General features: G+C 33.5%; 1 non-coding gene across 1 annotated transcript; it reads left to right on the top strand.

Moving 5' to 3' along the window:
* Positions 1-9,178: 9,178 nt before the first annotated feature.
* Positions 9,179-9,287, top strand: LOC126023691 (U6 spliceosomal RNA). The gene has a single exon (XR_007500784.1). It is a non-coding gene; the product is annotated as a U6 spliceosomal RNA (small nuclear RNA).
* Positions 9,288-14,648: the final 5,361 nt, after the last annotated feature.

Consider the following 14,648-nt stretch of genomic DNA (forward strand, 5'->3'; position numbering starts at 1 on the left):
AAAAGACCATATGGCAAACAGAAACATTGGGAGATTATAAGTTTAGAACAAATCAATCTTCAGATTCTAATCTTGGACACATAGAAGATTATATCTCCTTTTGATAGAAACTTCAAAATTGCTATAATAAAAAAACTTAGGTAGAAGAAAATTCAGAAAGTTATGTCAAAGTCATATAAGTGAACTCAGAACAACTAATAAATTACATAGATAAATCTCAGGAAATTAAATATATGAGCTTTCAAATGAAATTAATGAGCAAAATTAAATTTTGTCTTTAAATAACATAATTTCATATATATGTCAGTTATAAAACTGACATAGAAAGCAGAGATAGCTATGGAAACATTGTAAACACACAAGTATAGAATGAAATACGTGACCTTAAAATTGTAAAGTACAAGATTTCAGTGATATAAGATAATAAGATATAACATATATAAAATAATAAATAAAATGTTAAAAATAATCACTATATGGAATATGTAAAGAAAGGTAATAAAAGAACAGTGAGTAATAGGGATTGAATGATAGTACCACTCAATGCAGCTGACTCATATTCTCCCCTATATTCTCCCCTAAACACAACTGGAGTGATCCCTTAGCACAGAGCTAGGAGTGAGCCTTGAGTACAACAAGATGCAGCCCCAAAAGCCTTCCTGACTCCCAAAAAATGGAAAGAGAGATAAATCAGACACTCAAGTCAAAGGAAGAATATTTAAGATAAGTGAAAACATAATAAGACACATAACAGAAGCTCTGAAGTCAGCACAGCCATGGACTTATATGTAAGCTGCTCAAAGGTAAAACAGACAGGTAAAAAAAATTATATCCTGGACAACTATCTTAACTCTCAGTTTTGAGAACAAATAAAAGATCTTCCACTACATTCATGTTGCAGTGAGTTGCATAATTGCATCATTCCTTACAGCTCTGTAGTATTCCTTCCTGGGTCCTAGACCAGCCTCCCAGATTTTATTCCAGTGTTGATCAAAAGGCTATGGGTGCATTTACATTCTAAGTTTTTGCCATGTGCATCTAAAGAATAATTTCATAAACTTTGTACCTATCCTACTCCAAAATCATGCTCTTTAGGGTTTTTGCTATATACTTACTATATATTTTGTTTTCCTTTGGGGCTGCACCCTACTTGATAAGGCTTACTCCTGTTTATGCACTCATGTATCATAAAGGAACAGTACAGAAAATTCAGAATTGGGGATGCCCAGATTACACTGGATTCTAGATTATAGAAATGAGACATACAAGAAAGGAATAAACTGAGATATGGACAGTCTCTAACAGGGCCACAAGGCAGAGATTCCAGACATATAGGCAATGTAGAGGTATTGTATATCTTGATATATAATAAACCAGGGTGTCAATAACACTGAAAGTGTATGACCCAAAATACTACAACCAAAATTAAAAGTGTGCCCATCAAAGTGGCACTTTAAGCTATAGGAGAAAAACAACACAATGGTGGAAGAAAGTTGACACTGATGATAGAATTAGAAGTAGTGATGGGATTGGTGTGGATAATGGGGTTGCAATTTCATGCCTGAAACTCAGATATTAATTAATTTAGTAATAAATAATTTTTCAATAAAATAAAAATAAATATTAAAATATAATAAATACAAATAAATTAAAACTCATATAAAATCATTAGAAAAAGGAACCGTTAGAAACACCACCAAAATTAGTAAATTTATACTAGAATACTAGCTTTCATCATCTTTAAATATGAACTAAATTATATAAATAATATTGGTATTTTAGAAACTATTATATTTGTAGCTGAAAATGCACTAATCCTCTTTATTTTGGTAGGCACTATATTATGTACTTTCTGTACGATAAGTAATCCTCAAAATTAGCTTACAAAGTAGAAACAATGCTTATTTTAGTAATATACAAGATTAAAAATAACCAAGGGAAGAGTAGGACAGAGAACACTGTAGTAATATGCATGAAACCATATCAATAACACTACTATAAATCACAGATCCAAAAAAAAATAAGAAAAACAAATGTCTGCAACAGAAGCAGATAGGGAAATGGGAGGAAAACTGGAAACATGGGTAGAATGAAGTGGGCACTGGTGAAGGCATTGGTATTGGAAAATTGTATGCCTAAAACAGTACCATGAATAACATTAATAATGATAGCTCAATAAAATATCTTAACTGTTTATGCTATTGTGTTTTAATTTATGCTACTAATTGAGTGATAAGTGAAGGATATGGCTTGTATAGCTCTAGGTACTTCAAATAGAATTTGTATGCACATTTTGTTACTGATTGGATAGATACTATCCCATTTGTTTATTTTAGAAAATTTAAAATAAAAAATATTGTAACATTATGACTCCTTTTAGGGAAAATGTTGTGTATCTGTATTTGAATAACATTCCACTACTTCCTTTCATGTATTTGTTTCACATACATATATGTTCAGTTACATCAATGTTTATCTATTATATAAGAAAAATATATAAGAAAGGAGGTAGAAATAGGGAGACTAATTAAAAAATATTGAGCAGTTTATAACTAGAGTACTCCAAACTTTTCAATTTAGAGAGTAGAACTTTAATATTTTATTTGTTTCACCGGGAATTACAAAAGAACATAGAATTGAAAAAAAAAAGCAAGAAAGGAAAGCTTGAAGATGCTTGCAAGTAGACAGTTTATTTCTGCACAACACATTTTTCTACTTGGAGTCCTAAAAGGGCTTTCCCAATCTGATCATCCTGGTGTATGACAGATCTACTGTCACAAGTTGCTTCTAGAAAAATTTCATTTTGTTCTGAACAGGAGGCAGAAAGAGACGTTAAGATTAAGGATTTCTAATACTTTGGAAAGGCTGAAAAATTTATTTTTGTTGTTTCAGGAGAAAGAACAGTGGAGAAGAGAGGAAAAAAGGTATTGCTTTTTTTTCTTTCTCTCTCGAATATGGGTTTGGATGGGGAGACACATGAAGGGATTTATGGCCCTGACCTCACAGAGAAAATTGTATTCATAGCTCAAAGTATTCATTAAGATGTCGAAGTAAAAAGAACTTTGGAACTCCTCACATGAGGATGCAGCAGGATACTGACAGTAGCAGTTGGTGGATGAATGTAAGTATTTAGTTCCTGGGAAGAACTGAATATCTGAAAAGAAATATATGATTAGAGCTCATCAGTTTTTGACAAACTGCAATCAGGATATACAGAAACAACATACTATGGGTTAAGCTTGTCTAGAGAATAAAAACCATGTATATTTGGATAGAGGTAATCTATTAGCTTTGGGAAAGAGAAAATAAAATCAATAGATCTACTTTGAAAAAAATTATTTTCACTTGATTGTTCTCTTTTATATGAGTAAATCTCTTAAAGAAACCAAAGAACACAACATATAGGAGTCAAATTATCCCCCAAGAAATCACTCTCCAATTGTAAATGAGAAGCAAGTTCTTATAAAAATGTGTGATAAAATATTCTTTATCTTAGAAACATTTTAATTTTATAAATTTAATTTTAAACAATTATCATAGTTTAGGTAACATTTATAATAGGGTTGAAATATTTCTAAAGTGAATAGTTTAATGTTGCTAATCAATTGGATTAAGTTAATTATGCTGTTTTAAGTTAAATAAGTTAAATATGCTTACTGTTTTAAATTTGAATTCAAGTTTATTTTTAACAAGTAAAATATATTTCTGACTATGGAAACAAAATCATAGTATTTAGTTGAGATATTCTTATTAACATCAATTCATTTCGATAATTAATGTTCTTTTAGTATTTACTCAAAGAACTCAAATGTAGTAAACAAATACCTAAGATGTTTTACTTAACATTTATTCTTCTAATTCTCAGAAAAAATTCTAATATAAGATTAGCCATAATTAGCTCCAATTGAAGAGAAAGTACTGAGATTTACTTAATTATTTTTTTACCCAAGATCACTCAGTGCACATTAGAGACAAGATTTTGAGCTGGTAGTCTAGTCCCATAATCTGAACAAGAAGCCTCTACATACTTTAATGGTTCTTTTTCTCATAGATAATTGATATAGAATTAGTGTTGTCAAATTATGTTAGTGCTGTTATAAACACTGAATGATAGAAATAGAACTTGTTCCCTTCTTGTGGCTAACACCCTTTACTCTTTAAAACCGTTATGCATTAGTTTTCTTTTATGTGATTTTTACCTGTGTCCTCCTTGAAATATCCTGGGGCTCCCAGATGAGTCATACTATAGTCTTTTGTTTAAAAAATGCATCTATAGTGTATTGACAATTTGAAATTCATTTGTTATTCGCTTTCCATGTATCACTATAAAAGGAAGCAATGTGACCATATGAGATTTCAGAGATGACATCATGAAAAGCAGCATGACTTCTTTCTTTGTCTTTCTTGGGTGATGTCACTTTGAAAGTAGCCCAGGTTTTAAGAGCATTTAAACTGTCTAAGGAGATGTGTGAGGAAAACTGAGACCTCTTGCCCATAGCTATGTAAGCGAATTCTCTTTAAAGTACTTCTACACTATTATAAAATTGTTACGGTTACTAATGAGCAGATAGCTTCTGACATAAGGATCTGTATTTTAAGTCACCTCCCAGCCTTCATTGGGAAGGAGACTCTCCACTATTGTCCAAAAGTTAGGTCTCGAATCATCATCCTCCCCAATTGTAATTTTTCTCTATAACTGCAATCCAATTGTTCCTTTGACCATGAATCAACTTAGCAAATGGTTAGTCTGTTTTGTTTTGGTTTCTTTTTGTTGTTGGGTTTTTGGGTCACACACGGCAGCACTCAGGGGTACTCCTGGCTGTGCACTCAGAAATTTCTCCTGGCTTGAGAACCATATGGGATGTCAGGAATTGAACCCCCGCATCTGTCCTGTAAGGCTCTTGCCCCTGACTAGTCTATTTTGCTTCTATAATTTGCTTTTTCTAAATGTAACTCTTAAAGCACCTTAGCCATTGTCTTAAATTTTAAAGGATTTTTTTTTGCCTCTATAAACTCATCCCTGACTTTGTGCTGCATGTCCTTAGGGACTATAGTACACTAGTGATCAAAAGACTTGGGGCCTGCGAGGTGGAGCTAGAGGTAAGGTGTCTGCCTTGCAAGCGCTAGCCAAGGAAGGACTGCGGTTCGATCCCCCGGTGTCCCATATGGTCCCCCCAAGCCAGGGGCGATTTCTGAGCTCTTAGCCAGGAGTAACCCCTGAGCATCAAACGGGTGCGGCCCGAAAAACTAAAAAAAAAAAAAAAAAAAAAAAAAAAAGACTCCCAAGATGCATTCAACAGATGAGTGGCAAAAGAAACTATGGTACATATACACAATGAATACTATGCAGCCGTCAGGAGAAATAAAGTCATGAAATTTTCCTATACAGGGATATACATGGAATCTATTATGCTAAGTGAAATAAGTCAGAGGGAGAGAGAAAGAAGCAGAATAGTTTCACTCATCTATGGGTTTTAAAAAAAAATGAATGACATTTTTAGCAGTATCTCAGAGACAAGAGAGAATTGGGCTGGAAGGTGAAGCTCATGACATGAAGCTCATCACATAGAGTGATGAGTGTAATTAGAGAAACAACTACACTGAGAAGTATCCTAACAATGTGAATGAATGAGGGAAGTAGAAAGCCTGTCTCGAGTACAGGTGTGAGTGGGGTCGGGAGGAGGGAGATCTGGGAAATTGGTGGTGGGAATCTTGCACTGGTGAAGGGGGGTATTCTTTACATGACTGTAATCATAGAACTACAATCATATTTGTAATCACGGTGTTTAAATAAAAATTTTTTCAAAAAAAAAAAAAAGAAAAAGACTCAATTCACTTAAAGCACCTACTAATCTCCTGACAAAAATTTAGTGAGATAACACTGTGATCTGGTTTTTAATCCCTGAATCATAGTAAGAGTAAATTGATACCTTTAGTTTTCAACCAGTTTGTTTTGGAATAAAGTGATATTCAATAATTGATAACTACAATAGTACAATACATAAACTTCTTTAAAGTCACATGATTATTTTTAGTTTTAAAACTTAAATTTAAATAAATTAGATGTTACCTCTTCATAAACTTAAATCTGCTGATGATTCACAAAGTATATTTTAGTTATCTTTCCAAAAAATCAGAAAGCAATATGCAAGAATATGTTTTGTAGCAAGAAGTACAGTCTTACTTGATTAAAGGTATCATTGAAAATTATTTTTATAAGAAAGTCTGAAGACAAAATCAGTATGCATTTATATTTTGCTTCTAGGTGAAATTAAATTCTTTATTCAAAAATATGAATTGGAGTTTTATCTTTTATCGGTCAAACAAAACCTGATTATGATAAAGATTCTGCACATTAAATCATAGTAATTTAGTTGGTAGGCATCTAACTTGATTTGTTATTTATAGTGTTTATATTCACCTGCATATGTTTTCTAGCATATTGGGCACTGCTTGTGAGAGCTTATTTACATGGTCTCTTTCAGAAAATAAAGTACTGATCAAATTTGGAATTTACCTTCAGAGCTGCTTGCACTCTATTCTTAAGGGAACAATTGTTTTAATCCTTAGTGAGGATCTACAAGTTGAATGACAGAAGAAATATGTGTTCAGATGAGACAATTTAGATTTCTATATTTCCAAAGGACACTTGGTTGACAGAATACAAAATTCACAACCTTAAACATTTCAGTTGTGCTACATTCTTGGATGGAGAATAGGCCACTCAATCTTGCATTTCAAGTGATTGCCCCACAGTAGACAGTCAAGAAAAGTATTGATTTGCCAACAAATTCTTTGTTTGCTCACAATCTTACGTGACTCATTTATAATTAACACATTTTATCTTTTTTTTTTTGATTTTTGGGTTACACCCGACAGTGCTCAGGGGTTACTCCTGTCTTTATGCTCAGAAATCACTCCTGGCAGGCTGGGGGGACCATATGATATGCCGGGATTCGAAACAATGATCTTCTGCTTGAAAGTCAAATGCCTTACCTCCATGCTATCTCTCCGGCCCCAAATAATACTTTTTAAAGTGAAAAAACTGAATCATGGAGAAATTTCTTTTGCCCAAGCAAAATATATCATTATTCAAATATTATCTGGGTAGTGAATTATTATAGAATTTTAGAGAAATTGACATGTCAAAATTCACAATGACTTTCATTATAACTTTCTGAAAAATAATCACGTTGGCAGAATTTTCTTCATGGGGAGAACATCTTTCTGAAAAGTCCTTACACATTTAAAATATGAAGAGCTACTTGCATATTTTTTCATTGTTACTCAGAAAAAGAATCCCATGGGGTAATATCACCTGCTAGTATGAGAAAGGCTTCAGGCTCTACTGCCCCCATTTCCACCCTGGTTTTCCTGAGAAACTATACACTTCTCACTGACCCTCACTGAATTTCATGTTTCTTCATCTGTAATAAAATGATGCTAATAAGTTCTGATCATTCTTATAATAGTATAGCCACAAGGGAAATGGATGAAAATTCTTTTTTTTTTTTTGGTTTTTGTTTTTGGACCACACCCGGCGGTGCTCAGGGGTTACTCCTGGCTGTCTGCTCAGAAATAGCTCCTGGCAGGCACGGGGAACCATATGGGACACCGGGATTCGAACCAACCACCTTTGGTCCTGGATCGGCTGCTTGCAAGGCAAACGCTGCTGTGCTATCTCTCCGGGCCCGGATGAAAATTCTTAAAAGGGATTGCAAACTTATAAATAAAATAAAATTTGTTATAATTAAATATTCTTTGCTAAAACATATGATTTAGGGATATTTTATTGTATTTATTTCTAAACAAAGAACGATATATTATTTCACTGATAATAAAGATGCCTATTGAATATGAATTAAGAGATTTTTATTTATTTATTCATTTGCAATTGAAATTAGGGTCCCACACATAGCTGCCATTGAACTATTTATTCCATGATCCTAGGAATGTTGTGCTTATATGTTATTAATGCCATGATGTTATCATGATATAACAATGATATTAAAATATAAGCCTGTTTTATTGTTTTTTGTTGATTTTTATAATAATAATACTTATTCAATAGATATATTAAATATGTTTTGGCCATTACTATGATAACAATATGAATTCAGTTTTAATCTCATAAAATTAAAGAATCCACAGTATCTTTCTAAAATATCTAAGTTGGCAAATTACTTTTTGATTGTGCTAAAAAAATAGAAAAGCTCTGAATGCACCTTTTGTAAAATTAAGGAGAAATTAATTGATCAGTTGAAATCCTTATATATGTAGTCTGGATTGTTGTTTTTGTTGTTGTTGTTTTTTGTTTTTGGGTCACACCCGGCAGCGCTTCTGGCAGGCTTGGGGGACCATATAGGATGCCGGGATTTGAACCACCGACCTTCTGCATGCAAGGCAAATGCCTTACCTCCATGCTATCTCTCCAGCCCCAAATCCTTACATATTTAATACAAAATATTTGTACCTTAGACGTTGCCTTCAAAGAGAATTTCTGGTGTTTCACACTGTCATTTTACTGTTATTTCCTAAACTTAAAAAACTCTGTCCATCATAATTTCAGTGACTAAGAGGATTGATTTAGAAATAAAACTCTAAGGGCCGAAGTGGTGGAGCCAAGTGGTAGGGCGTTTGCCTTGCATGCGCTATGACAGACCCCGGTTTGATCCCATGGAGTCCCATATGGTCCCCTGAGGCAGTAGCAATTTCTGAGCCAGGAGTAACCCCTGAGCGTCACCGTGTGGCCCCAAAAAACAACTCCCCCTCAAAAAAAGAAATAAAACTCTATAATATGTATCCTAATTTTCTTACTAGAAGACTCACTCCCCCCCCCCCCAAATGTGTGTCTTATTGAGCAAATGCCTCTTGGAGCTGAAGCCTGAATGCAGGGAAAGAGAGCTTCTAAAAACTGTAAGAATCATCACAATAGATATGATAGAAGATGGCATTAGGACATTTGGATTTTATCAAGTTATTTAATATTAAAAAAAGAACTTTTATAGTACAGTGAGTAGGATACATGTCTTGTATTCAGCCAATGAAGATCGAGCTCAAGCTTTACCTATCACCAGAAGTGATTTGTAACTACAGAACCTGGGTTAATCCCTGAGTTTTACTGAGTATGGTGTCCCCAAAAAGTTAAAAAGAAACTTTTAAAATTATTGTAACTCCTGTGCTGGCTTCTGCAGCACATATACTAAAAAACTGGAATGATAAAGGAAAGATTAGCATGGCCCCTGCGCAAGGATGACACGCAAATTCGTGAAGCATTTAATAAAAAAATATTATATCTCCCTAAAATTTAAGGACTCAAATTACATATTTTTGTTTATATAAAAATCTAACATTTGATTAATCTATTAGGTATTTATTCAAAACTTGCTGGATATTAGGTATTATGCTAATTTTTGAGAATTTGAAAAATTAAACAAATATTTTTCTGGTTCCTCTGGAACTTTCCAGTTGGGAAAATAGATATTAAACAACATATTAAACATAAAATATGTATTTGAGCTAATATCATAAGAATGCATTTTTACAAATTATATTTATTATAAACATAGAAACTTGAAGCACTTCAGAAAAAAAAGTGAACGAGTGGGGAATGTTTTATTTATAAGGAAAACAAAACCAATGTCAACCTATCTAGGGTAAATTTTGTGAAAAAGAATAATAGTCAAAATGCAGAATTAGATTAGACTCAGATTATGCTACTCATGGTTTATGGTAAAACATGTACCTAAAGTATTACTGTGAAAGATTTGTAATTTACTTTGGTCAAAATAAAAATTATTTAATTTTAAAAAATGAATTTTTTATGACCCGAGAGATAGCATGGAGGTAAGGCGTTTGCCTTCCATGCAGAAGGACAGTGGTTCGAATCCCAGGATCCCATATGATTCCCTGTGCCTGCCAGTGGCAATTACTGAGCATGGAGCCAGGAGTAACCCCTGAGTGCTGCCAGGTGTAACCCCCCCCCCACAAAAAAAGTATTTTTAAATAAAGCATAATGGTTACTCAGTAGAAAAATTTGATATGATTTATTTAAAATATTCTAATTACTCTGACTATTATTTAAACAAAACTACTTAAATGTTTTCTCAACGTTGTTTTCTTTTGCCTAAGATATACAAAATAGATGACTGCTGTTAGAAGCACCATGGATTAACTTTTGGTTATAACACATTGAGAAACCTTTTATAATGCCGAATATTCCATTACTGATACCAAGGGTCCCCAAAGTATGCATAGTTCATGGGCTATATGAGACCTGCTGAGGACATTTATTTGGTCTTTCAGGTGATTTTTTTTTTTTTTTTTCCCTCTGCCTGTCTTGCTTAGCACCAACTCGACTTGGCCCGCAGTGCACATGTGTGGAAAGTACCATGTACTATCCGACTCCCCTCCTCTCTGTCTCTCAATTCCTCCTCTTAATCTTGGGCAGGGGTCCTCAAACTACGAGCCGCCAAAAGCAGATCATAGTTCCCACTGAAATACTGATAGGTTTGTTGAGTTAACTTTACTTGGTATTGATTTTAAATATTGTATTTATTTCCATTTTGCTTTTTTAATTTAAAATAAAATATGTACAGTATGCATAGGAATTTGTTCATATTTTTTAAAGCATAGACATGCCTTCTGGCAGTCTGAAGGACAGTGAGCTGGCCCCCTGTTTAAAAAGTTTGAGGACCCCTCAGCCATACCAAAAGCTTACGAAACTAGAAATGTGCCTCCGTCAGGAGGAAAGTTTAATCAAAAGACAATTCTAACTATTAGAATACACCTCTTCCCAAAATACTACTTTATTTTATATAGCACCAGTACTAACTGAGGTGGCAGAAAGCCATCTTGTTGTATAATTCTTATGTGCTGTAGTTATTAGATCAGAACATCTCTATAGGTTAGTTGAAATTTTCAGACTTGCATTGCCAATGTTTCCTCTTCAGAATTCACCCTACTTTTACAAGTATTAAATGCTAGTAAACATGATTCTCTCAAAATACACCATTGTTAGTATTCAGAGAACTCAACATAAATCTGCATAGATATATGGGACAGAGAAATATTACTGTAGGTTGATCAATTTGGATTCCATCATGGTACCACCAAGGAGTGACCCTGAGCCCAGAGCCCAGAGAACTCTCTGAGAAAAGTCAAGCATGGCCCTAACACATCTCCACAAAATACTGATTATGAAAAAAGAGTGACTACTTTGTACAACTGAGTAATTTTTATTTTATCTCATATAACAAAATAGAGAAAATTAAATAAAAATCATATTTAGACATTTGGAATATCTGAAATATTTTTATTTATCCATTTGTTTTTATATTTTAAGTTATATTGGATGTGAAAATAGTTAATGTATTTTATTTATCTATTAAAATTATAATGTAAAATATTAACATATTTATTATTCATTAAGAATAAAATGTGTTAACTTTGGAAGCTCCTGGATACTAACTCTATTCTTTTTTTTTTTTTTTTTTTTTTGGTTTTTGGGCCACACCCGTTTGATGCTCAGGGGTTACTCCTGGCTATGTGCTCAGAAATCGCCCCTGGCTTGGGGGGACCATATGGGACGCCGGGGGATCGAACCGCAGTCCGTTCCTTGGCTAGCACTTGTAAGGCAGACACCTTACCTCTGGCGCCACCTTCCCGGCCCCACTAACTCTATTCTTAACACTAACAAATCTAGAGGGAAAAAATAGTGTGAAATATAAAATTACTTGACAGAGTTTTTCAATTAGATAGAGTGTATTAGTGGACTTCAGAGAACAAAATGTCACAAGGGAAACAAATGAGCATTTCATTACTACAAATATAAAGTGATGCATCTGGAAATAATTGCTTTTAATTTTTCAACTCAGCATTTGGAGTGATCTAGTTAAAATACAAAAGTGATCATTTCTTTTGCTTATCCTGAATTTTCTGGCAGCCACCTAAATCATTGGAAAGAAATGCCAGTATGTATATATTTTTTCCCTCATTCAAATCATGTGATGTTTAATTATACTAAAATTTATTTACCTCATCTCTTCCTATTATTCCCATTAACACTTTATTATTAAGCAACCTTGCTCATTGTCAAATATGCTGACATTCTGCTGTCAAATTTCTGCTCCAACCATTTCCTCCATACATTTTGTTCTTCCCCTATAAATATTTGTAGCTTATGAATGAGAATTTTCTCCAAAAACTTTATTTTAAATTGCAATTCTTATATTTGTCATTGCATGTTACCTAAGTTCTAATATGAAATATATTTTTCATATTTGAATTTTCTATCTCAACTGGATTGTGAAAATGATTATTTTGTAATGTTTAAATAAATTCCAATTTTTTCCTTTTTTTTTTTTTTTGGATTTTGGGCCACACTCGGTGACACTCAGGGCTTACTCCTGGCTATGCGTCTAGAAATAGCTCCTGGCTCGGGGGACCGTATGAGATGCCTGGGATCAAACCAAGATACATCCTGATTCAGCTGCATGCAAGACAAAAGTCCTATCACTGTGCTATCACTCCGGCCCATAAATTACAATTTCACTTGGAAATTAAACAATGAGCTTTGTCTTTAGATATTTTATATAGTGTAAATCTAAATTTCTGAATATTACATATCTGTTTACATGAGAAACTCAAGTCAATAAACATTCAATTTCTAGACATGTTTTTTTAAAAATCTGAATTTTTAGAGACAGTGCAATAGCTATTCTAATTTAGGTAGTAATTAAACCATTTTTATAGAAGGTCCTATAAAATAAAATAGTTTAACAAAAAGCATTCACATTTCTGAAATAAGCTTTGATTAAATAAATTCATTACAAGTTTTATTTTAAGCATTTTTATCAATAGGCATGATTGCTAAAGTATCCTTGTGATAGTGAGGATATAAACCAGATTTTAAAGAGCTATTTGATTTTGCATAATGGTCTATCTTTGTAATTTTTAAGAAAAGAAATCTCTAATCAAAAATTCAATTTCATAAGCCATTTACTTTTCCTTGGATATAGGCAGCACTAACTTTAGATTGGTCATCTTGAGTGTTTATGAAATTGTATATAACTAGTAACCTCAAATAGATGTGTTCTAGATTCATATGTTATCAGCTATAATAAAACTTTATATCTACAGATATTTATTTAAACTAAACTATCAATAGACCTCATGTTGAACAGAATAAGCATTTACTTGAATATTTTTGTTTTTGGTTCTTGGTTTTTTTTTAGGGGGTCACACCTGGCAATGCTCAAGGGTTCTTTCTGGCTCTACGCTCAGAAATTGCTTCTGGCAGGCATGGGGATGCCGGGATTTGAACCACCATCCTTCTGCATGAAAGGCAAAAGCCCTACCTCCATGCTTTTTCTCCCGCCTCTACTTGAGTATTTTTAAAAGTATTTTGAAACAAGCTAGCTAAAAGGGGAGTGGATGCCGGGATTTGAAACACCATCCTTCTGCATGAAAGGCAAAAGCCCTACCTCCATGCTCTCTCTCCCGCCTCTACTTGAATATTTTTAAAAGTATTTTGAAACAAGCTAGCTAAAAGGGGAGTAGAGTGACATGTTAACACTATTTCTTTTTTTTTTTTTTTTGGTTTTTGGGCCACACCCTGTGACGCTCAGGGGTTACTCCTGGCTATGCGCTCAGAAGTTGCTCCTGGCTTCTTGGGGGACCATATGGGACGCCGGGGGATCGAACCGCGGTCCGTCCTAGGCTAGCGCAGGCAAGGCAGGCACCTTACCTCCAGCGCCACCGCCCGGCCCCAACACTATTTCTTGTCATCTCCATAACACCTTCCAGAAAACTCAATCCAGTACAAGAGCTTTAGAAAAGCAATTATTTGAAACATTTATTTGAAGAATTTTTTTTTTTTTGGAAAACTGCTTATATTAAGAATCATTTGTCTCTGAGTAGCTAATTCTCATTTTATTTTAGGGACAGTGAAAATTATATATCTGACCTTATACATTATATATATATATATATATATATATATATATATATAATTACTTCCTAGCTGCTAGGAAGCTATTTTGTAAGATTATTGTATTGGCCAGGTCAGTAATTGGCCATGATGACCAAAGGAATCCAGATATCTGAACAATAATTTTAAATAAATAAATTTGTTACTGTTTCTCACAGTTGCTGACAGACTTTGTTCACAGAACTTGTGGTCAGTGCCATAGAGAGTTTATTAGTAGCATCAACAAATCTAAATAGTCTTTCAGCTTCTGGCCATATTGCACCACAGATAATGCTCAAAACCTTATATTATGCATTGGTGTCTACCTTTAATTTCCTCCAGAGGATATTGCTAAGTTTTATCTAGGCAGAACTTAATTGGGGAAAGGCATAATGGTGATGTTCAGTGCATAGTACACTGACAAAATCTAGAGTACATAAAATATAGTCATTATTAAAAATACTGAATGAATAACCCATGACAGAGTTTAATAGCTTACTTCTCTCACTTTCTTCCACCTTCCTTTAGGATTATATGATTTACCATTATTCTCCTGGATTGTGGGAACGAATGAGGATTAAGGGGACTTGATATTATTTACTAACTTTTTTATTTACTAACTTTATTTCCTAATACCATTTGAATGATATCATTGCTTCTTTCTATATATCTTACTTTT

The sequence above is a fragment of the Suncus etruscus genome, chromosome 11 (genome assembly GCF_024139225.1).
Source record: "Suncus etruscus isolate mSunEtr1 chromosome 11, mSunEtr1.pri.cur, whole genome shotgun sequence".
In the NCBI taxonomy this organism is placed as follows: domain Eukaryota; kingdom Metazoa; phylum Chordata; class Mammalia; order Eulipotyphla; family Soricidae; genus Suncus; species Suncus etruscus.